This window comes from Schistocerca nitens, chromosome 1, assembly GCF_023898315.1.
Source record: "Schistocerca nitens isolate TAMUIC-IGC-003100 chromosome 1, iqSchNite1.1, whole genome shotgun sequence".
Taxonomy (NCBI): Eukaryota; Metazoa; Arthropoda; class Insecta; order Orthoptera; family Acrididae; genus Schistocerca; species Schistocerca nitens.
The window spans coordinates 941,563,418-941,587,103 of record NC_064614.1 but is presented as its reverse complement, the minus strand read 5'-3'; positions in this window follow the sequence as shown (position 1 = coordinate 941,587,103).

Here is a 23,686-nt window from a genome sequence, read left to right as displayed (position 1 = left end):
GTACCACTGAGATTTTGAAAGTGTGTTTAAAACACAGAGCTCATAGTGACTGGTAGTTGATAATAAATTTCGGAAGTTTTGTGAAACTTGAAATTGTCAGCATTCAGTAGTTTCCCAGTCATTAATAATACATACTCGTAATAACGTCTTCAACTACAGTCGTGTTTGCTAAGGTCACACTGTCATTGTTTAGAAGCATATAATAGCAAGGGATGTGAACTGTGCACGTAATGAAACACTCCTACTGCCGAAAATTAATTAAACTGTGTTAAGAGCTTACTAGTACAGAGCGTACAAAAATCATACAGAAATAAATGTGAAATTCACTGGTGGTGATTCAGCAAACCTGACCTACTGCAACGTGCACAATACTTTCCGAAAACGTAGCAGTCTACAAACTGATTATTGTAAATAAATTGTTAAACTGACGAACAATTTATTTGTTTGTGTGATTGCTACGAGTTCGTCGCAGAGTTCCTGTAAAGACTCTGTAAATGTAGGGTAACTGATGTAATTGAAACGTGGCATTTATTCGTCGTAAAACAATTCAAATTCTTTTAATTATATGACAGTTTATAGCTGCGTGGGCCGGTCTTGGCTTGATCTCGGAACTCTGCCTTTGCCGGAAGCACACTGCCAACTACGTCATCCGAGCACTTCACGTGGACACAAACGAAACGTCAGCTTGACACAGGCATCAAAACCTTGAACTTGCCACACACAATGGAGGCAGCGTATACTGCAAGAGAGCGGAAAGAGCATTCACTCCCTTCTTTTCTTCCGAACATACGTGAAACGCTTTGAAGCAGCCACTTCACTCTCGCGTTAGCTGACAGTGTCTCTATATCATGAGAGGCTAGAGCTTTTCACATCTAACTGTGCATGACACTGTCTCACGACACGTGAGAACGGATGGAACATTTTTACTATTATTTCAAAGGAGCTGTGTTATGTTACATGTTAACGCTTGCTCAAGAAATAGCATCGATACTTGATTCAGCTAATAAAACGCTTGTGAGCGAGGGGTTCACGTCACTTTTAAATTAACACCACGGGAAAATAATGTTATATAACTCGTTTTCTGTTCATTTGCTATACATATATCGCCTGAGTGAAACACCCGGAAGCGGAGAAGGAAACGATGTGAAACTTCGCAGGTTGACAGGTTATGTCATATTATTTCATTAATTACAGCGTCCAGTCAACAGTATGAGCAATTTTTCAGTATGATGTTGCATTCCGTCAGGCGTGAATTCAAGCCCTGAAACAGTTCGGAAGGGCGACATAAAGCCACTGCACGCTCTCCTGATGCAAGCTAGCCCACAGCTGTTATACCTGGTCCTTGGTGTCTGGGATACTGGCACTAGGACGGAGTTGTCCTCAGAGCTGGTCTCGCACATATTGTATCTGGGATATGTCTGGGCATCTTGCTGGCGGCGAGTACTTCAGCATCACGCAGACAGTTCATAGAAACATGTACCGTGCGTGGACGAGCAGTATCCTGTTGAAAAATGGCACTACGATACGGTCGCGTGAGAGGTAATACACAAGGAATGTTCATGATGTACCGGTGCGCCGTCAGAGTTCCCTCAATTACTACCAGCCGTGACGTCAAGTGCACTCGCATTCGGGACGACGACGGTTCAAACCCGCGTCCGACCATCCTGATTTAGGTTTTGCGTGATTTCCTTAAATCGCTTAAGGGAAATGCCGGGATGATTCCATTGGAAGGGCACGGCCGACCTCCTTCCCCATCCTTCCCTAATCCGGTGGGACTGATGACCTCGCTGTTTGGTCCCCTCCCCCTAATCAACCAACCAACCAACCAACCAACCAACCAACCAACTGTTCCGTCAAGTCATACCCGATGGTTCCCCACACCATGACGCCCGGAGTAATACCGCTGTGCCTCTCGAAAACACTGGAAGAGTGGGACCTCTCCCCTGGTCAACGCCATACTCGCCGACGATGGTAATCCGTAGAAGTGCGGAATCGCGAATCATCGCTGTACACAATGCGACGCCATTCGTCAGCAAGCTACGAGTATATTTCGTGGTCACACCACCACTCCAAATGCAGCCGCTTATGGTGGTGTTAACGGTAGCCTACAAATGGAACGGTAATTCCCTTGCCCGGCTGTTGCTTATCTCCCACCAATTGTGAGGATGACACACACTGTTGTGGGTGGTAAATGTTCAAATGTGTATGGAATCTTATGGGACTTAACTGCTGAGGTCATCAGTCCCTAAGCTTACACACTACTTAACCTAAACTATCCTAAGGACAAACACACACACCCATGCCCGAGGGAGGACTCGAACCTCCGCCGGGACCAGCCGCACGGTCCATGACTGCAGCGCCTTAGACAGCTCGGCGAAACCCACGCACTGTTGTGGGTAGTCCATTACTTGGAGGCTCAGGTGTGAAGGAGCTATGATGTGGTCGGTGCATAGTATGGCGGTCCTGTCTTGTGGTGGAGAGACTTGCTGAACTGGAACCTTTACGACGAATCTATACTTGAGTATTGCTCATCAGTGTGGGATCCGTACCAGATCGGGTTGACGGAGGAGATAGAGAAGATCCAAAGAAGAGCGGCGCGTTTCGTCACAGGGTTATTTGGTAAGCGTGATAGCGTTACGGAGATGTTTAACAAACTCAATTGGCAGACTCTGCAAGAGAGGCGCTCTGCATCGCGGTGTAGCTTGCTCGCCAGGTTTCGAGAGGGTGCGTTTCTGGATGAGGTATCGAATATATTGCTTCCCCCTACTTATACCTCCCGAGGGGATCGCGAATGTAAAATTAGAGAGATTAGAGCGCGCACGGAGGCTTTCAGACAGTCGTTCTTCCCGCGAACCATACGCGACTGGAACAGGAAAGGGAGGTAATGACAGTGGCACGTAAAGTGCCCTCCGCCACACACCGTTGGGTGGCTTGCGGAGTATAAATGTAGATGTAGATGTAGAATTTATAGATGGTCACGTTCCCATGCAGCTCAACATCACACTATCTCATCCGAATGCCCCACAAACATGGTTGCTGCACTGTTCGAATCTGATTCGGAGGATGAATATGTCTGTACAACAGGTCATGAAGCATTACTGTACAAACGTCTTGTTGGAAGGACAATAAGTTGATAGATTTCAAGGCTAATTACTTATGAAAGATCCTAGAAGTTTTCTGACGTTGTTAAAAATCTCTTTTAAAGACGTTTTTCTTCAGGAATTCACACTGTCGTTTGTCAGAATGTTTTCACACCGCGTAAGACGTAAGTACATAGAGATGCAGAAGTGAAATGAAAATATTACCAATTGTTGTTTTGAGTAACAAACTGAACAGTTAACCAATAAGCCTACAAAACATATCTGTAGTGGTACTCGACTTCCCAGTTGTTGGAATGCAGAACGTGGAGTCCGGTGCGGTTACCACAACTATGGCCGATCTCCCGCAGTCCGGCAGCTCACCGTCGATAACACAGGGTAAATCGGTCCAGGACTCTACGCTTGCAGTTGCTCCTCAGCTCTTTCGTTATTTTTCTTTGGTAGAGTTTGGACGCCGGAGCAACAGACATCGATAGAGTAAACTACACCATATTTCCATTGCTCTGAGTTCTGTGGAAATCAAAGAGACCTGCCCTGTGCACTATTTAGCAAGATACGTTGACTGCTGAATGTTCAATTAAGTATCTTACACAATCACTTAGATACATGTTACCGTATAAAACTACTCCCTAAGACAAAAAGAAAGATACACCATGAATAAATTATCCCAAGGGGACGGAAATTGGTATGCATAACGTACATGTACAGAAAAACAAATGATTACAGCTTCATTGGGTGATTTATTCAAGAGAGAGAGATACAGATCGAGATAGTCAGTAGTGCATTGGTGCACGTCTGCTCCTTACGCTTGCAGTTAGTCGGCTTGCCTTGAAGGTCAACTAAACGGGGCATAGAATGTCGTCGATGTAAGCGTGCTGAGAATGACAACCAAAGAGGTCGTCCTATAAAAAGAAATCATTCCTGGTTGTCGGGCCGTATGGGGGGAGGGGGGGTGACAGATTGGTATCACACCGCTGTCCAGGGCGCATCCAGTTACGTTATCGCACTGGAGTCTTATTTACTGGAGTGGAATTGTCTTCAGTGATGAGCCTCGCTTTGAACGGAGCCCCGACGACCGTCGAAGACTTGTCTGGAGAAGCCCCGGATGGCAGTCTGTTCCGTAGGAGCATGGTTGGAATTCCCGTGTGATTAATCTGATATACGTTTTCTGTTGTTGCGCTGAAGCATCACTTTCAGAGTCCAGTATGGTTGGTTCAAGGCCTGGGCCGATATCACGCGTCGTTCTTACCCATCTCAGCCACTTCACTTTAGAATTGATGTAGAACTCGTATCTCCCTTCCTTTTACCGTTTGTTTATAATGTTTCGTACGCAATTCACGTGCCTACTTCTCACTGTCAAACGACGCTGATACATAACTAATCAGTTACTAGGACATTTGAGTCTCGTGAACTTTCGCTAGTAGTCGACAAGCGCGGTCTAAGCTGCGCTACCTAATAATTAGGTTGCAGCCTCATTTCCGTTGCGCGAGCAATTAACAGTCCTGATAAGTCAATCACGAGTAGGACGGCAGTGCAGTTAATTTGATAGTCCACTACCTGTTGGGCGCGTAAGCAGGAAGTTGGTTCTGCACAATGTTGGGCGACTCCTCACTCCAAGAAATTTTTCAGGGACGTACCACACGAATACAAAGAATCAAATTTCTGTCTTGGAGTATTTGCTCCATGCAGAAAAGCAGTGCTGCGTCACACTATCTTCCCTCTTGCGTTGATTTTTTAGGTTTTCACTTGCTGTATTTCCCTGTGTACCCTTCGTTGTATCACATCTCTACGACTTCGCGACGCTCATATTAAAAGAGTACAACGTTCATTTTCCAAAGTTAAATCCGTGACTCCTATTTGCATAGCCTAACTTTCAACAGAACCAGCTAGTCTCCTTGTGTAATTTATTTCTTTTATTGTTCCGTTAGTGGTTCCGAGCAATTTTAGTGGTCACCAACAAGTATTACTTGCAGAACATCTGCTCTTGATTCTTTGGAATAGTGTGAAACAGAAGCTGTCACTGCAATTACACCTGCACATGTTTCGTCCAACTGAATGCTACATCTAGCAGGTAAGTGGAAAATGGTTTTAACCGTAGAAGATGAGTTGTGGTGGTCGAATGGTCGACAGAGGGAAGGAGACTGTGAGCTTCTGTATGGCTTAAGCGAAATAACTTCCTTCCCGTCTCACAGCAGTTTATTGTAGGTTGCTGGAGCAACGTAGCTTTCCTAGCTGTTGAAACAAGACGCAGGTCTTTATCGTTTTCGAGATTGGCTCTTCGATCAAATAGACGTAACTATATCCCAGATGCAGTATAATTTTGTCACACTTGTACCCTCATTTATTGTGGCCTTTTTTGGAGAAGTAAAACTTTCTTTGGAGAGATCAGCATGTATTTCGCAAATAGTGATCTAAAAAATGGTTCAAATGGCTCTGAGCACTATGGGACTTAACATCTATGGTCATCAGTCCCCTAGAACTTAGAACTACTTAAACCTAACTAACCTAAGGACATCACACAACACCCAGTCATCACGAGGCATAGTGATCTTGTGATTACTCTTTCTCTCTTCTCGTTCATGAGATCCGGAAGCCAATAGAGAACGGCGGCCACGTCAGTAGCTTAAGAAGCGAAAAACCAGTTATGGATCAGTTTTTCAACATCTAGGACGATGTTTTGAACGTGACAAAGGTTGTCGCACACTCGGTTCTGCGACTGCTCGGACATATTCGAAAAGCCCGCGGAAATGTTGTAGCCGTGTCAAGCCGCTCCAGATGACATCTTTAGCCTTCTAATCGCCGTGGATAATTGCTGCGCTTACCACCCTGTCCCCGAGACAACGGAGCAAAGAGAGCAGTGGCAACATGAGGATTCATCACAGCCGACGAAGGCGAAGACCCAGCCATTATCGGGGAGGGTGATGCAGATTGTTTTTTTGGGACTGCCATGGTGTCGAAGGAGCAAATCGTAACAAGAGAATACTACCTAAATCCGACGAGGTTATGCGAGGCTGTCGAGAAAGCGTCGTATGAAGCCGTCCAATGGGCATTTTAGCTCAACGACAAAGCCTCATCTCTTTTTTTGGACGTGATACAGTCATAAACACTGCTTTTTTGGGCTATCAGATTTTGAAACGACCTTCGTATTCTTCTGGCAAGACAACCAGGGACTTAGTTCACTTTCCTTGCGTTTCATTCCTTCTGTAAGAAACTGAACGTGATCCAAGGCAGCTAAGGAATCTTATTCTTTTACAGAGCTCCTATTTTGAGTCCTCGTGTGGCGTGATGGAGGGAGGACACGACATAGACACATGCGTGAATAAAACGGCAAAGGGTCCCTCTAGGGTCTCCCGGTTCGACAGAACTCTTGGTGGCACCCGCCCACTTTTATTGGGAATTTGAAAAACGTACCAGAAGACACACAGGCCGTGGAGACGTCCTAGGCGAGTGGAAACCGACAACTCCTTCGACACTCTCCGATTCTGCTACCAGGCGCAAGACCAACATTGTAGAGCCCGAAGGGCAGCAGCGTAGCCTGGCTGCAGGCACCTGGTACTCACATCACAGGTTCTTTCTGCGAAGGTACATTTTTAAAATTATCCATAAAGGTGGGTGGGTGCTACCTTCGGTTTTGCCGAACTGGTAGGTCTTAGAGGGACCCCTTACCGTTTTATTCATGCATGCGTCAGTGTCACATCCCCCCAGCCCCCTATGATCTCGCCACATGACGACACAAAACAGGAGCGCTGATAAAGCATACACATCCTTAGCAGCTTTTAATCATGTTCAGACTTTGTGTAATGGTTTCGAGCGGCGCCTAGTGGTTGCAACTTGTACACGAGAACAAAAATTGCGGTCTTCGATGGGAATGCAGCCCCACGATGTCTTTAGAGAAGGGTTGGAACGCTCAAGGATGTCGGCAGTGTCAAAAGTCGTGAAGAACGCCTTCCCGTTACTCATCATACTGCAAACTGTCGTTTTCCACCACGAACTGTGTGGGAAAGGTGTGGTTTCATTGATGCCCTTTATGCCACCCCCTGCGGCATTTTCGTGCCGATTTTGACCGACATCACTCGTGACAAAACCGCACGATTTGAACGCTGGGTGTCGCGGTTCTGATATCCATCGCAGAGGCGTCAAGAGAACCTGTGGAACGTTGGTAAGAGAGTGTGTGACGACATTCCGAACGTGTGACAAGACCGCGGCGGCACTGGGTAGAATTGTGGTGAATTTCGGTGCCAATACGACTTAATTAACCAACCAGACACATCAAATGAACTTCCAGCTGTCGCCGTTTGTCGCATGTGTCAACACCTCGCTGTTCAAAGCGTCGTCGAGCCCGAGGGTGGTAATGCAGAGGGTCACTCTTGTGCACCATAACAGAGGAAGGCTATACGCACCTTTGACCCAATTTCAAGTTTAAGCGCCGCAGTGGGTGGAAATAACGGTGTTTCGAAGAAGTGTTGCGCAGTGTAACTCAAAAGAATTATAGTATTCGAATTATGTTAGACGACGCCGGCAAGCATTTGAAAGTAGTGTTAGCCTAGATGGCATATCGTTTACGCAAAGTGGTATTTTCTATCTAACCTAAAATCTCGCCGAACAGCTGATACCAGTAGCAAGAGTTGCGCAATATAGTTCTCGTGAACATCAGCGATCTATTATCTCCGTTACCCTCTGCCGTTATCTTGGCGTCATATCAGTTTTCTCACGATACCGTACTGGCCGTGAACACGAAGATCTTCTGTGGTGCACAAGAGACGTTTTCTTTTATGCCTGAAATAGAATATAATCAGCAAGGATGCTACATCACCTTGTTCAAGGACGTAGTTTCACGAACACGTAAACTTGAGATCATAGGCCAAAATACGGGACGATATAATGAAACTACAATTTGCTTTAAAGCTCTGATAACGTGTCATTTAAGAATGACAAGGTTTTCTCCATTGAACGGGATTAATGTAACCGTTGCACGCGAAATCATATTTCTTGCTGAGAGACAGGCCGACATTGATAAATTTCACACCGTTTCGGATCGTGATAGAAATGGAAATGTCGGTTACTGTGAACTGGAATTATTTAGGTTGCACTCATTTCTTCAACTAAGTTTCACAGTTCTAGGGCGCGATAGTTAGCAAACTAAAGAATATAATTTTTTTTTTCCCTTCATTATCTTTTAATCTTTCCGTGCTCCTCAGTTTTTATTGAGGCAGAAACTGTTACTGAGATGAATCTATTTATTTTACATATTTTTGTAAACAAAATGTATGCAAAATGTAGACATCGCAGTTAGCGACCGTTGTACGTATGTTTGCGATTAGTTTCGTATTTTCCTATCGTCAGTACAATTTCACCAAACTTAGTGCACTTGCAAAACAAGTGACATCTTATTACGAAGTTGTTTTTGGAGAGCATAGTGACAATCAGTGAGTGTACTGAAACTCTTAAAAATTTCCATGTTAATAAATTTTTAGAACAAATTAGACCACCTCCAAGCCGTAGACATTGTGGAGCACTATCCTGTTAATACCATGTTTAAATGTATCACAACTACAAGTGGAGAGTACGATGGTTCAAAGCCCCGTCAACATCATGTTCACTAGAGCTTAGCTCTCAGCTGGAGACTTTAGATTGGAGATTTAATTCAGCATAATTAGCCAGAGGTTCGAACCTTCTCGTGTTTCTAACTTCATTTTCAGTGTCTTAAGGGACGTATTTGACTTGATAAGTAAAGCGGTTGATGTGAGAATTCCAGAGGTTAAGCCCCCCTCCCTCCCAAATACTTAGTACGTGAATCATTCTCTTAATAGAAGCTACCGTTTCTACGGAAACCTTGCGTCACGTTAGAGCAATGAAACTGCTGGCTAGTGAAGGTAGCACATACTGCGTCGTAATGCGAATGTCATCTGACGACTGACCTCAATTTTCTGGATTTTATTGGAACATTCAGACAAGAAGCCAGTGGAGGGATGATAAAACGCGTGGACATTGATAGTGCTGCTCACTACCCTATAAAAGACACCATGGGCGTAGAAGTACTTCCACTGACATACGTAAAATGTAAATAATCTCTTAAAGACGCTTCAGGAGAAACTTCTCGCATCCCTTGCGAATAAATCACTTCATTGAATCACTTCACTCATGCGGTATCGACAGCATCTTCGTCGACCGCATCTGACCGCTCTGCCATTGCTTACTTCTTGTTCGTGGTTGGTGGGGCGTCGCCACGCATACACGCCACCAGAGGACCCTAAATCGACATGACCTGACTGCCCACGACTCTGATTGACCAGCGCATCTTTTTAAGCAGCTGTAAATCAAAACGTTGCCCCCTTATTCAGTATATCCGTAGACTTATCAGCATTAGTACGGAAGGCTGCAGCGAGGACAATACATCGATGTAGCACGACGCTACTTAACATTACTTCGTATCAGTGACTTGTCTATCATCATCAAAACTATTTGGGTCTGTCACGAACATTACTCTCATTGTGTACAAGTCAGGACCACAGAGAAACTTACATTTGTGTGTATCTCAGTTATTAAGTGTACTTAGTGTAATTAAATTTATTTTTGTGTTATCTTTTTGTAGATGTCTGATTGTTTTCATTAGCCACCTGTACTATCCACTCATGACATTCCTTCATGCTTATGCAAATGAACTGTTCCTCCCTCTGCAGTAACTTTAGTCACAAAACAGAGGTTGTTGCTTTTTAGAGAAGCTCCCATTGTCGTCGAAGAGTTCTTCCACCGTCCTAGTGTGTATAATCTTCTGTGCTCGAATTTACACTTCGGATTGGGGTAATCGGACACCAATACTTGATGCCGTGTAGTTTACTCTAGCACTCTTTGTATGCTACGGGTTTTTGTGGTGTTCCTGTGAATGACATCATTTTGGCTAAGTGAATCTTCTAATGAACTATAGTCAGTGGTTGATGAACAACAAAAAGGTAAGGTTGCTGTTTAGAAACACCTGTTTCATTCTTGGGATGTAAGGTCGGTCAGAAGCTGGAAACAATATGAAACAAGCTTCATCTGACCAAATGACATTCTTCCATTGCTCAATAGTTCAGGTTTTATGGTTCGGCACCAAGTTACCCTATTAGAGGCACCTCCACCACTGATGAGTGGTTCTGATATTCCAGATCGCCCTGCACTTCCCTGCCCCTGCAGCCCCCTTTCTGTTGTTTCGTCCCACACCCGGGTTCCCGGGTTCGATTCCCGGCGGGGTCAGGGATTTTCTCTGCCTCGTGATGGCTGGGTGTTGTGTGATGTCCTTAGGTTAGTTGGGTTTAAGTAGTTCCAAGTTCTAGGGGACTTATGACCATAGATGTTAAGTCCCATAGTGCTCAGAGCCATTTGAACCATTTGTTGTTTTGTGCTGACAGAGGGTTCGCGAGCGCGAGATTCAGCTCTGCAGCGAATTTTGCAGCCGTCTTCTTCTTGTTTTTCGTCACAATTCTGTTCACTGACCGTCCGTCACTATTACTCAACGCACACTTTCGCCCGCGCAGTGACTTAGCGGACGATGTTTTCCCGCTTTCCCTGTGCGCGGGTATAAATACGCTGCCTCTTGAAACACCGAACACTTTGGCTACCTTGGTTACGGATGCAGCCACCATACGGGAATCAACAATTTGCTCACTTTCTAATTCACGTAGCTCCCACATAATGCCTTCACAACTACACAGAACACTGTCCTGACCACGACTGAGGGCATTGCACACGTGCAGTTCGTAGTCATATACAACAGCGCAACTTCCAGCTTTGAATGGCATCTGCGTTTCTGTTCAAACATGCATTCCTCGCGGTGAATCCATATTTTTGTCCATACTCTGTATTTTACGCTAAGCTCTTGGAGCACGGAGTATTGTGAGGGTGTGAATATCGTACGTGGCCACATGGCGGAAGAAGCAAATTCTGCAATCTCTAGCGAGGTGACGATAGTCGTGAGCTCTAGGGTGAACAGTTCGGAGGCGTCCTGAGAGAAAGTAAGAGCATTAGAAGGAAGGAAAATAGGTTTAACGTTCCGTCAACTCCTAGATCATGCCAGAAAATATGCAAATTGCATCAGTGTTCCACCGCGGCCCTTAAGCCACCACCATAAGGAACCAGTGAGGGGAGAAGTGTTCACGTAGCAGGTGCACTTAGTCGCCAGCAAGAAAGAGTGAGCCATACACACACACTGACATCACTATTCTGACCACAATGACACTCGGGCTTCAGATAGCGTACTGACTTAATAACCGAGACTAATAATCTTCATAATCCACGTAAACTCCTAGTTTCTGATTGTAATACGTTTTGCAACTTAATACTGTCCTTTCTATGTAATTTGGCAGTTTGTTTCGTATTCCGTCAAATAACTTCATTAACATATGTTTCAAAGATTGTTAGTTTCGTTTTTCTACTTTAGTTATTGTGGAAATGCCGTATGCGAATGTTAAGATAGACATGAATCGTTACCGTAATTATTAATTCAATATTAGTATGAACTTGTAAAACGATGGCAGAAATCAATGACGTATACGTTGCAACTGGTGGTGCCCACACACAGGCTAGGGATGAGTAAAGGACTCACTGGAAATATCGTTCTCATCGTCAAGATTCTCTTAGTTCAATTAGTTGAGTGGTACTGAGCGCAGTCTGTGTTAACAGAGAGGGCAGGGTACTCTTAATGTTAGAGACCAGAGCAATACTTGCTTCCTTGAGACACAGAATGCCCCATTCGAGCGATAACAGTATGTGACTGCACGTACGAACTCCACTCATTACTAAAGTTAGAACACGCAGTTCATTCACTTCCTCGCAATATACAGGATGTCCCATCTATTCTGTTCACGCCAAATAGCTTTTTGTCGAGAATCAAGATATAAGGTGTATCTCACATCACCGTCAAATGGAATCAAAGGACTGAAGGTTCAAATGGCTCTGAGCACTATGGGACTCAACTGCTGAGGTCATTAGTCCCCTAGAACTTAGAACTAGTTAAACCGAACTAACCTAAGGACATCACAAAGGACTGAAGGGATTTATAGTGCTAACAAGGGAACCTCGCCATCGCACCCCCCTCAGATTTAGTTATAAGTTGGCACAGTGGATAGGCCTTGAAAAACCGAACACAGATCAATCGAGGAAACAGGAAGAAGTTGTGTGGAACTATGAAAAAAATAAGCAAAATATACAAACTGAGTAGTCCATGCGCAAGATAGGCAACATCAAGGATAATGTGAGCTCAGGAGCTCCGTGGTCCCGTGGTTAGCGTGAGCAGCTGCGGATCGAGAGGTCATTGGTTCAAGTCTTCCCTCGAGTGAAAATTTTAGTTTCCTTATTTTCGCAAGGTTATGATCTGTCCGTTCGTTCATTGACGTCTCTGTTCACTGTAATAAGTTTAGTGTCTGTGTTTTGCGACCGCACCGCAAAACCGTGCGATTAGTAGACTAAAGGGCCTAAAACATTTGATCGCAACCGATTCCTCCACAGGAAAACATGTCTGATATATTCTACACGACCCTGGTGACGGCATGTGCGTCAAATGACAGAAATATGTTGTCGACCCACCTAACTTGTACACTTGGCGAATGTGTGAAAAGATTTTTCTACCTTGCCCGATTTAGGTTTTCTTGTGGATGTGATAATCGCTCCCAAAAAAGTGATGAAAACTTAAGAGTTTGTCACATAAACTCAAAATAAAAAATTAAATTTTTTCACTCGCGGGAAGACTTGAACCAAGGATCTCTCGTTCCGCAGCTGCTCACGCTAACCACGGGACCACGGCGCTCCTGAGCTGGATGTTGCCTATGTTGCACTTGGACTGCTCAGTTTGTACATTTCGCTTATTTTTTTCGTAGTTCCACACAACTTCTTCCTGTTTTCTCTGATCTGTGTTCAGTTTTTCAAGGCCTATCCACTGTGCCAACTTATAACTAAATCTGAGGGGGGTGCGATGGGGAGGTTCCCTTGTAAGTACAATCGATGTAAACTATTTCTAATCGATGCTGCCTCGTCTTGGTTTCATTTATTTTTTATGTCTTACAAAATATTTAACTGAAAACAAGATTGTAAGTCTGCATCCGCGTCTATATCCGTACTGTACAAATAACTGCGATGTGCATGGAAGAGGGGATTTCCCATTTTACCACTTATTAGGGCCTCCTTCCGTTCCATTCGCGTATGGAATGCGGGAAGAATGATTATTTAAACGTTTTTGTAATCACTCTGATCGTTTCCTCGCGATCCCTACGGGAACAATGCGTAGGGCTTTGTAACGTATTCCTAGATTCGCCACTTAAAATTGGTTCTTAAACGTCGTAAACAGGCGTTCTCAGGATAGTTAGCATTTATCTTCAAGCATTTGCCAGTTCAGTTTCTTCTGCATGTCTGTGAATGTGTCCCATGGGTCAGACAAACGTGTGACCGTTCGTGCCGCCTTTCTTTGTACACGTTCAGTATCCGCTGTTACTCCTGTTTCGTACGCATCTGATACACTTTAGCAATATACTATAGTGAATCGTACGAGGGTTTTGTAGGCCTTACCCTTTGCAGACTGATTGCTTTCCCTACTATGTAAGTCCGCCACCTGCTTTCCCTACGACTGACTCTGTGTGTTTGTTCCTTTTCATATCTTTACAATCTGTTTTAACCAGGAATTTGTATGTTAGTTGTTACAACGCTGAAAATAATTCGTTTGTGCTTTCGAAGAAAAATCAAGCCTGAAGCTTGCGTGATTTATTGCATTCTTCGGTATAGCTCCATATAGTTATTAAGTTTCACACTGGGTGGCAGATGATATTGCGCCATTACTGAGAACCACATAGTGTCAGAGTTATTTACTTTTTACAAAGCTAAAAGAAAAAAATTGATATAAAAATATAAACATACATACGTGTTATGCTATACCTCTATATGTACATCTGTATTCCGCAGGAGTGTGGCGGAAATTATGACGGGTGAATATTTCCTCCTTCCCTGCTCCATTCGCGACTGGTGCGTCAGTAGTACAACTGTAGATATATCTCCGTATGCTTTCTAATTTCTGTGATTTTCTCGTCGTGGTTAATCGCGCGACATATGTGGGCGAAAACAGTACGTTCCCGACTCTTCTTGGAATTACGCGCCGGCCGGAGTGACCGAGCAGTTCTAGGCGCCACAGTCTGGAACCGCGCGACCGCTACGGTCGCAGGTTCGAATCATGCCTCGGGCATGGATGTGTGTGACGTCCTCGGGTTAGTTAGGTTTAAGTAGTTCTAAGTTCTAGGGGACTGATGACCTCAGAAGTTAAGTCCCATAGTGCTCAGAGCCATTTGGAATTACGCACTCTGAATTTAGACAGTAAACCTTTCAAGTCACACTGCTTGTCTTGTAGCAACTGACAGTGGAGTTTGTTGAGCATCTCCGCAATGCTCTCGCTCCGCTCCGCTCTTTGTTTGATCTTTTCTGTGATTCCTATTAATCCAACCTGAAAAGGGCCTCAGACTGGTAAGCTGTACTCAAGAATCGGTCTTACAAATGATTTGTTAGCCACATATTTCGTGTTAGAATTAAATTTCTTTAAGATGTTTCCAGTGAATCGCAGTCCGGCAATTGATTTCCCTATGTTTAGTTTCATCTGATAATTTCTTTATAGGTTACTCCAGGGGGCCCCTCCTTGGCATTTTACCGTATTACCGTACCTAGCGAGTTTTCGCCAAGAGCATACTCGAACAGTGTTGGATCGTCGCTTTCTGATTTCCGTCATGAGCACGACGGAGCAACCAAAACGTCTCAGTTCCTACCTCACGTACGCGAGACTACCCTCTACATCCCTTACGCCCACCACCGTAAGCGATAGTTACTAAAAACGAAATACGATATTGTAGCGCCTGTGTTATTCTGATTACGTGAAACGTTCCTTTGGACATGTATGCGTGTCCAAAAGTAGTTTGGGTGTGGCCGTGAGTCGTGCACGGATAGTTAAATGGTAAGCTCGCGTTAAGCGGATAATCCGGATTCGATTCCCGGTCCGGCACAGATTTTCATTGTCATCATTGCATTCTACTGCTGATGGTAATCCTTATTCGCAATTGCGAATTCATTTGACATAAAACGAAAGAGCTAGTCTTAAATAGCCCACTTTCATTGCGAGAATAGGAATTAGTATCGATCATCGTTATGTAGAACGAACTATCCCAGCGTTTTCCCGAACTAATAATTGATTTAGGGAAATGTAAATTCCATATGATAGTTGGATATTTACGTTGATTTTCTCCCCAGTACGAGACAAGTACTCTATCAGCCACTGACATGAGGTTCTGTAGATGTGCACACCTCGCTACTTTCTGACTCTACTCTGTGATGAGGTGAAAAGTAAACTGTGCCTTTAAATGTAAGCTCCACTATTAAACATGAAATAAAGTATGCATGTATATTCATAATCCCAAGTAATACTCCTACGGCGGTGCTCCACCGTGGATGCAAATGCACCCCCTTTATTCTTTTCGTCCAATTAGGTCGCTGGAGCGTGAGCTCACGCGAGAATGAGACCTGGTCGCCGGAATAATTAATCGGCGGCCATTCGCTTTAAGGGCGACCCCGCGAGTAAGTAATAACGGTTTTAATATTCATAGCGAGTAAAATCCGCGCGCCTCGGCGTGCCAGAGCGTGTTGCCATGTAAATGGTCCGGCGGATTTATGGGCCGTAAGTCGGCAGAGCCGGCCAGTCCGCAGTTTATCACGGGGGGCGCCTCTGCGGCCACGCGGCGCAATGCCTCCAACTGGGTACACGCTGTCCGGGGCATACACCAGCTGTGGACGGCCCTCCATGGCTCGAACACCTGACGTAATATCCACCACCGTAAATTCTGGGGCACTGTCGCAGGATTCTGTTATTACCATTCTAGAAACGCCGATTTTGTATCTGCTCTAGCAGCCGTCATGTTTCCAATCTGTAACAAGCAGCTTGGACAAAAAAATTGTCACCCTAGAGAACAAGAGAGTGTATTGTGTAACATCGTCTATAGTCATGATAATGGATTCAATTGGGCGAGAAAGAGAGTCCACTAGTTTCTTCAGGTATATCACATTCAGCAGAAGTTTCTCACTGATATTTACGTCCCGTAAGGCTACCACATTGCATGGGTTTTGGCTGCTGTTTAGAAGTAGTCCCAGACATTTTCTGCGAGTTTAAGATGGGAAAATTTAGCGGGCCACTCGAGATGCACATTTTGCCGGTGTGTTCCTCAAACCACGAACATACGTGTGCAGCCCTCTGAACATGGTCATTGTTGTCATCTTTCAAGACATGAGTCTAAACAGCATACTCGACCTGAAGAAGTAGAAGAGGAAAGGCACAGCTTTGTCTCCAAGAGTGTGTGTCGAAGTCAACATCGTGGAGGATGTTCATGGTATGAGTGGCGCGAGTTACGGTACCAAAAAAAGTCTGAAGCAGCACAAAACTACTGTACGTCTTGCCTGAACTACACCCTCCACATACACCCTAAGGGAAAAAAAAGGAATTATGCGAATGGGACAGAACTCGGTTGATGTGATACACAGGTACAGACAAACAAACGACAACAATTTCAGAAAAACTGGATGATTCACTCAAGAGAAAGAGATTCACAAACTGAGCAAGTCAATAACGCGTTGGTCCACGTCCGGCCCTTATGCAAGTATTTATTCGTTTGTCCTTGATGGATAAAGTTTTTGGATGTCCTCCTGAAGGATGTCGTGCCATAGTCTGTCCAACTGGACCGTACGACTGTCAGAATCGCGAGCCGAGTGGAGTACCTGGCCGATACTGCTCGGAACGTTCTCAACTGGGGAGAGATCTAGCTTTCTTTCCGGCCAACATAGTATTTGGCAAGCACGGAAACAAACAGTACGAATTCTCGCCATGTACGTGCGTACATGATCTTGCTGAAATCTAAGCCCGGAATGGCTTCCTGAGAGGGGCATCAAAACGGTGCAGGCTATCGTCGGCGTACCGCTGTGCTGTAAAGGAGCCGCGGATGACAACCAAAGGGGTCCTGCTATCAAATGAAATGGCATTCCATAACGTGACTCCTGTTTTTTGGGCAGTACGGTGGGCGATAGTCATTGTGTATCCCATCGTGGTCTGGGATGTCTCCAGGGACGTCTTCACTGGTCGTCGGTCCTCAATTCAAAGCGCGACTCATCACTAAAAACAACTCTGCTCCAATCGATAAGATTCCAGGCGAAATACATGTTTTGGAGACTCGGTGTCTTACCAACCTGACCAACAGAAATGCTCTGAGCTGCCATTTATTTTCATAGCAGGACATCTTTGGTTGAAATCCGCGATACCCGTACTACATGGTACGTCGATGATACACTACGCCACGTTTTGTTGCTCCTCATTGCAAGTCATCTTGGTTTTACATTTCGGCAATATAACGCCGGACCGCACACGGCGAGAATTTGTTCTGGTTGTCTTCGTGCTTGCCAAACCTTACCTTGGCCAGCAAGGTCGCCGGACTTCTCCCCAAATGAGAACGTTTGGAGTTTCATGGGCAGGGCGCTCAATCCATCTCGACATTTTGACCATCTAGCGCTCTAGATGGGCAGAATTTGGCACAATATCCCTCAGAAGGGCATCCAACAACTCTATCAATCAATAACAAGCCGAATAATTGTTTGTGCGAGGACCAGAGGCGTACCGATGCGTTATGACTTGCTCAATCTTTGAAGCCCCTTCTTTTGAATAAATCATCAATTTTTTCTGAAACGTACTCACATGTTCGTCTGTACATGCACATTACATCTACCGATTTCCGTCTCATTCGGAAAATTCTTTGGTGGTGCGTCTTTTTGTTTCCATTTCTAGAGGTATTACGAATTTAATTCCTCATTGACCCACCGATGCACTCGACGTCTTGCATCACTTGAAGAGAAGTAAAATCGTTACTCACTGGATCAACTACACCGTTCCTATCAGCTACTGTCCATTTTGCCAGCCGCGGTGGCCGAGCTGTTCTAGGCCCTTCAGTCCAGAACCACGCGACTGCTACGTTCGCAGGTTCGAATCCTGCCTCGGGCATGGATGTGTGTGCTGTCCTTAGGTTAGTTAGGTTTAAGTAGTTCTAAGTTCTAGGGGACTGATGACCTCAGATGTTAAGTCCCATAGTGCTCAGAGCCATTTGAACTGTCCATTTTATGTGTTGCTAGGTCAACTGAAGGTGTGCAGCTGTATGTACGGCTGTGAACAATGACCTTTGGCGAGATATCTAAGCGGAATGACCACTGTGTGCATTCCTATTCGGAGTGTTCATTTGAAAACTAGTTGTTACAGACCTGCGATCACTGCGAGCAAGATGTCACGTCCGGTTCATTCACGATTGGTCATGGTGCACGTGCTGCACTATAGGTCTCTTCTGCCGTTCTGTCACGTCTCTTCTTCGACCATTTTACATTTCAAGGCTCATACCATAGAACTGCTGGCAGAAAGAAATCGCTTTTATTGCCATGACTTAAGTCAGCGGCAGCGTTTCACGTGGACGGCTAGTACCTACCACTTACACGTCATCTACACCACTCTAAAGTGACCAATATATACTTATTTTCCCATCACTTTTAAACTTCCAAAACTTCGGTCGTTAAAATAAACTCTTGTACTGTAATTACGTTCCAGGCGGCAAACCTTTCACAGTGAAACAAAGGGGATACAAACTGGCAGTGCGAGTATGTCAGCAGAAAAGAAAACTGTGCTGTTACAAAGCTATCGTCCGCCACATTCTCGTAAGTGAACTATTTATTCCTGGAGATGGAAGATGGAAAGAGAGATCGGGAAAAAATTATACTGTACTTTGGTTTGGCTTATAAATTCTTGAAGGATGAGTAGAAACTGTCCATTTGAAGGTGAATTTGGGAACTTAACTTCGAAGGTAGTACATGTGCAGGAAGGAAGAGCCAAATGGATGGAAGAAATCGAAGACGAGTTGATAGGATAGTTAAACGATCATCTCCTAACTGAGGAAGAGAATTAATTTTAACGTTTTGGTAACTAGAAAACGTAGTTCATGTTATAAAACATGTTACAGAAATATCTATAAAAGACAGAGATGTCATTTAATTCAGCGTTACTATTTTTATGTTTCCGCAAGCCTTATCGTGAAAGCAAAGGATGTACAAAAGGCAAACCTGCTAGTGATTTTATGAAAGATCTCCTAGAAGAAGAGGAGCAAAGGAAAAAGAAAAAGCTGTAGAAATACTGCAATACCTGCAAATATTCTGACAGTGAAAGGAAAATCAATTAAAAGAGACTGACTTAGAATTATTGTGCAGTTTCAGGAATTCATGCAGTAAAAACGTGTGGAGTGGATTGTAAACTTGCTGTGCTTTGTGCTTGTACTGTTTGCACTGTTTCGGTCAAGTTGTGTCAGAATCCTCCATTATATGTACGAATGAAAATTTGCTGACTATTATGCAGGCGTAACCTCCACAAAGCTATGGAGCCACTGTGGAAGCAACGGATATGCTGATCAGCCAAAACATTATGACCACCTGCTTAGTAGCAAGTTAGTCCACCTTTGGAATGCGACGCACAACGGTTTTGAGTGGCACGGATTCGACGAGTCCTTGCTAGGTTTTCGTATTATTTTGTACGACACGTCAACTTACAGTCTCGCAGTTCCCATAAATTACAGGACAGTGGTTTATGGGCGCTGACCTGCAGCCCGATAGCGTCCCAGATGCTTTCCATTCGGTTCACATCAGGCTACTTTGGTAGCCAAGACATCAACGTGAGTTCCCCTGCTGTGCCCCTCAAAGCGAGGTAGCACGATTCCGGCCTTGTGAAACGAGCAGTTACCCTGCTAGAAGACACCATCGCTGCCAGGGAAGACATCAAGCGTGAAGGGCTGCGGGTTGTATGCAGTAACGTACAGGGCGAGGCAAAGGTCTGGATACACTCCGATAAAAGTCGAACCGGGGCGAGAAACCATAATGGCGTCTGGATCCGGATGTTTGTAGTTGGGGAGGGCGGGGCATGGCAAGTTGCAGGAGCTATGGAAACAGCGGTGACAAGTTTGAAATTCGCCATCTCGAATTTGGGTTACATGTTTCAAATGGGAAAGGGGGGGGGGGGGTTATGTGGCACATCATTTCGAACTGCTCCTCTCTCAAGAAAACACTGTGAAATCTGTTTTAAGACGTCTTTATTTGTGTAGGTGTTATGTCCTGTTAAAGTTTAGGACATTCGTCAAGAGTCGGCATTACAAGATACGCTCAATATGACCTCCATTGCGCTGAACACACAATAGGGGTGTTTTTTTGCCAGTTCTCCTGCACAAGTCGCAGCATCTGCGGATCAAGAGGGGCACATGCCTCCTCTATACGCCGGCAAAGATGAGTTACATTGTTGATTTTTACCTCATATTCAGCTGAATTCAAATGTCCCCACAGATAAAAGTCAAGAGATGTGAGATCAGGGGTCGCAGTGGCCTTTCGACAGGACCCATGCTACCTATCCTGTGACACCCACACTGTTCGTCCAGAAACTGTCCGACTTCAGTAGTATAGTGGAGAGATGGACCGTCTCGTTGGAAGACGGTTGGGAAATGACCCTGCGGATTCAACAGCATTGGTAGCAAATAATCAAATGGTTCAAATGGCTCTGAGCACTATGGGACTTAACATCTGAGGTCATCAGTCCCCTACAACTTAGAACTACTTAAACCTAACTAACCTAAGGACATCACACACATCCATGCCCGAGGCAGGATTCAAACCTGCGACCGTAGCAGCAGCGCGGTTCCGGACTGAAGCGACTAGAACCACTCGGCCACAGCGGCCCGCTAGTAAATAATCACTGAGCAAGTTAAGATACCTCATCACATTCAAAGTTCCGTCAATAAGAGGGGTTTGCATCTGGCCAGTAACGATGATTCTGCTTGTTCACTTCTCCTTTCACATAAAAACTAGTTTCATCTCTGAACAACATCTGTCGTATAAAGTTTTTATTTCTGTGCCAATGATCGAGGGCCCGTTCTTGAAAGTGCATGTGTCAATCAGGGTCATCCTCCGAGAGACTATGTTGTACCTGCAACTTGTACGGGTGCCACTGGTGCATGTGCAACACACACAGGATTGAACCCGGCGCTTACTGCGATGTGCACTTTTCACAAACGATGCCACAACTGCTGTTGCAGTCTTTTCGTTGGTCGCTGTTCCGCGACGACCAATGCGTGGCTTGTCCACAATAGAACCTGTTGCACGGAATTTGTCCAGTAGCTTGAATACTGTCGTATGTGAAATGTCATTTCGCTCACGATGCCGGACATTGAAGTCTGCAGCGATCACTCATTAACACTATTTCAATGCGTTCCTGGCCTGTAACTGCCATTGTGGATCACCTGCAACAATAAGCAGCACTGATCACCTCCTTGCAATTTCATACTTGAACAGGTCATAACTCCTACAAAAATAACGATCCCTTAAAAAGCGTTTCACATGTGAATTCCTCAGAAAGAGTTGTTTCAAAATGATGTGCCACATGACCTGACCCCCTTCCCATTTGAAACACGTAACTCAAATCCAAGATGGCGGATTTCAAGAAGGACGCGGCTGTCGCCATAGCTCCGGCAAGTTTCGCACCCACCCACAGACACTTCATACCAGGCGTCATTATGATTCCTCACATCGTTAGACTTTTGTAGGGGTGTATCCATACCTTTGCCTCACCCTGCTGAAGTACTCCACAGTTGTCACATGCCTTAGATTACTATCGCACGTGCTGTAGGAAACCATAGCATAACACTGTCATCTCCAATCTGCTTTCGTCACGGAGTGCATGTTTGGAGCAGCCGTTCCCCTGGCTGACGGCGTAGCCGGAGACCATCATCAACACGTAACATTTCTTTCATTAATGATCGAAGCAGACGAAATGAATTAAAATTTGTGCTGGGCCCGGGACTCGAACCCGGGTCTTCTTGCGTGCTAGGCAGAAATGTTAACCATTACACCACCGCAGGACGATGGTCAACATTGCTGCAGGAACTACCTAAGCTGAGTGACCTCCCGGCCGCAGCACAAATTTTAATTCATTTCGTCTGCTTCGATCATTATCGTAGATAATAAAAAGAGATTTAAATGTATCAGGGAAACATTTAATTAAAACTTCCTCCATTTTTTGGATTGCTGGTCGTCGTGTCGTCCTCCCTCCTCCGTGCTGTCCAGATGACTTCCCGTGTAACAAGAAGCGTGATTCATCCGACAGGCCGACACTTTTCCATTAATCCACGGACCAATATCGATGATTGTTTGCCTACTGCGACGGTAATTGACGATGTCGTTCGTTTAATATGAGACTAGTTAAGGATCGTCTGCTACGTAGCCCCATGGTCAGCAGTGCGCGATGATGGGAAGGCTCCGAAACGCTTGGGCGTGTACTAGCTCACCGCTTAGGAGTTGCTCGTTTTCAGGCGACTTTGTCAGATTCGTTTATGTCAATGGATTTTCCCATTTTCGGCCCACACCGTGGCTGGAATTATTCCCCATCCGTTTGTGGTCTGCTTATATACACCACTGGCGATTAAAATTGCTACACCAAGTAGAAATGCAGATGATAAACGGGTATTCATTGGACAAATATATTATACTAGAACTGACATGTGATTACATTTTCACGCAATTTGGGTGCATAGATCCTGAGAAATCAGTACCCAGAACCACCACCTCTGGCCGTAATAACGGCCTTGATACTCCTGGCCATTGAGTCAAACAGAGCTTGGATGGCGTGTACAGGTAGAGCTGCCCGTGCAGCTTCAAGACGATACCACAGTTCATCAAGAGTAGTGACTAGCGTGTTGTGACGAGCCAGTTGATCGGCCACCATTGACCAGACGTTTTCAATTGGTGAGAGATCTGGAGAATGTGCTGGCCAGGGCAGCAGTCGAACATTTTGTGTGTCCACAAAGGCCCCTACAGGACCTGCAAAATGTGGTCGTGGATTATCCTGTTGAAATGTAGGGTTTCGCAGGGATCGAATGAAGGGTAGAGCCACTGATCGTAACACATTTGAAATGTAACGTCCACTGTTCAAAGTGGCGTCAATGCGAACAAATGACCGAGACGTGTAACCAATGGCACCCCATACCATCACGCCGGGTGATACGCTAGTATGGCAATGACGAATATACGCTTCCAATGTGCGTTCACTGCGATGTCGCCAAACACGGATGCGACCATCATGATGCTGTAAACAGAACCTGGATTCATCCGAAAACATGACGTTTTGCCATTCGTGCACTCAGGTTCTTCGAGGAGTACACCAGCGCAGGCGCTCCTGTCTGTGATGCAGCGTCATGGGTAACCGCAGCCATGGTCTCCGAGCTGATAGTCCATGCTGCTGCAAACGTCGTCGAACTGTTCGTGCAGATGGTTGTCGTCTTGCAAACGCCCCCATCTGTTGACTCAGGGATCCAGATGTGGCTGCACGATCCGTTACAGCCATGCGGATAAGATGCCTGTCATCTCGACTGCTAGTAATACGAGGCCGTTGGGATCCAGCACGGCATTCAGTATTACCCTCCTGAACCCACCGATTCCATATTCTGCTAACAGTCATTGGATCTCGACCAACGCGAGCAGCA